At 38.7% G+C, this 2,284-nt stretch overlaps 1 pseudogene; it reads left to right on the plus strand.

The window, feature by feature from the left end:
* LOC107677937 (POC1 centriolar protein homolog A-like) overlaps nucleotides 1-2,284 on the plus strand; it is a 74,106-nt pseudogene continuing 71,822 nt past the window's right edge.

Here is a 2,284-nt window from a genome sequence, read left to right on the forward strand (position 1 = left end):
ATGGAGCTGGAGACTTTGGACGAGATGATGTAGGCTATTTCATACTGTCCACACTACATACTGACACTGCATTCAGGTTTGGAAGAGATGGTCTCTCCTGCCCACCTAGCAGTATTTTTGGCCATTTTATATATATATATATATATATATATATTTGAAAAAAGACATTTGAAAAATATATAAGATCATAAAGTATTTAGGTTTATAGGTCTTAAGAACAGAGAAAATAGTATATAGAATAGCTAACCAGCCAGATTTTTTTTTTTTATCATTTTCACAACGAATACTTACATCAACCAATGCTTTATGCACAGCGCTCGTGCGTAAGCGGAAATCAGGACGTCATATCAGCTGTTTTGGCCTCCAGTGCAGTCTGTCGCAAGTATACGTCATTTTCGTTTCAGGAATACATCACGGGTTTACTAGTAACACTATGCAGCACATTTCATGTGCGCTAGCATTGCATGAACAGTAGCGTGTGTCAACTTGAGGGTTCGCGCTGCTTTGTTTGGAGACGCTGCTTTTGCTGAAAGTAGAAAATGAAATGGTATTAATACATCATTAAAAATGAATTCATAATTAGCTAAATTAAAATGGCATGCATTTATTTTTAAAATACATAAATTAATATTAATTACAGAGAAATAGAAGAAAAATATGTTTTTATTTATTATTGATTTTATTTAGTTTTTATTGTATTGTGTCGTGGAAATTTCCAATATTAATCTGACTTCACCACGGACAGCTCAAACAACTGCAGTTGTTAATATAATAACTACAGTAACTACAGAATACTTACAATATAATCCAATACTTCCCTGAAGTATGGTGACGGCGTCCCGTCAAGAAGCTACTATCACTACCTCAATCACACGAGCACACAGCTCTTTAGCATCTATACACTCTCACCACCCCTCTCAGCTGTACGCTGTTACTTCAGCCCGAAGACGGCTCTATAGTCTTCCAACACTATCACTGTCTTTGCGGTGGTCTTTTGAGCGTAGAATCTTTAGTACTTCTAGTCCTCAGCTGCGCAGCATACACCAGACATGACTCCCAAGTTGCTCTTTGCAGGAATGAAAGTTTTATTCACGGCCGGGAGCCCACTGGTCACAATAACCAAGAGAGACTCCCTGAACAGAAGGATGCATGAACATTTATACCTTGCACTGGTCACAACAACCAAGAGAGACTCCTGAACAGAAGGATGCATGAACATGTATACCTTGTAGTTCAGTAAAAATCAGTGTCACTCAAGTGTTCTTCACTGTGATTGGTTATACTGATCTGGTCATAAGTTTGTCATATGACTGTTAGTTCTACTGTTTTGAGCACTTTTTGGGTAAGTATAGATTATGTAATCATAGGGACACAGTCTTTGATCTGAGCATTCTTAGTCTGCACTTTTCTGAACATTCTATGTTGAACATACCCTTTTGACTCCTTCTGAGGCCATTACATGAAATATTTCCATCACAATGGCAAACGCATCCTAGCTCTTTGCTGCCCCCCTGTGTTCATCAGAACAGTGCTCTTGCTCTTCTGCCCTGTTTACAGTTTCATCATCATCATGACTCGCTTCTGCATCCCAATTCCCAATGTTTCCATCCTAAATAGTATGTGAGATTAGAATAGTGTCCCAAAGCAGAGTAGGTTGAAAAGAGAAAAGAGAAAGTCCCCGGATGGTCTGCTATTTCAAGTAGATTTTTGAAGTGTGGATCCTGCCCACAATCCATTGTGCTTCGGCGAAGGATCCGGTTGTGGCTAGAAGGGATACAGCAAAAACAAACCGGAAGCTGACAATACATTGAATTTTCTACCTATTAGATTGTGTTTTATTAACGTCTACACCTACCCCAACCCTCAACCTGCCCCTTACAATAATGCAAAAATAGTAAATATTGTTGTACAGTGTGATAAAAAATTATGCTATATTGATGTGCGCATGCCCAGTAGTTTTTGCTGTACGCCATCTAGCCTTAACCGAAGGATCCGTTCAGAACTACAAGCATGAATCAAAAGCGTTAAAAAAAATACAAACATGGCGGATGTGCGTGACCAACGGTTAAGCAGCCTGGGGCCGGTTGCACCAGCTGTATGTAAGTTACAACTCAGCCTAGTTTTGACATAAATGGGCACTAAGTTACAACTAGTATATATACGTGAGGCAAAAGAAGTTAGAATGAAGGATAAATTAAAATTCATAGCATTTAAACAAGTTCTGCTCGCGTATTTGAAGGTTTCTATTGGATGATTTAGGGTAAACGTCATATTATGCGACTAC

Source organism: Sinocyclocheilus anshuiensis, unplaced genomic scaffold (assembly GCF_001515605.1).
Source record: "Sinocyclocheilus anshuiensis isolate Anshui unplaced genomic scaffold, SAMN03320099.WGS_v1.1 scaffold1254, whole genome shotgun sequence".
Classification (NCBI taxonomy): Eukaryota; Metazoa; Chordata; class Actinopteri; order Cypriniformes; family Cyprinidae; genus Sinocyclocheilus; species Sinocyclocheilus anshuiensis.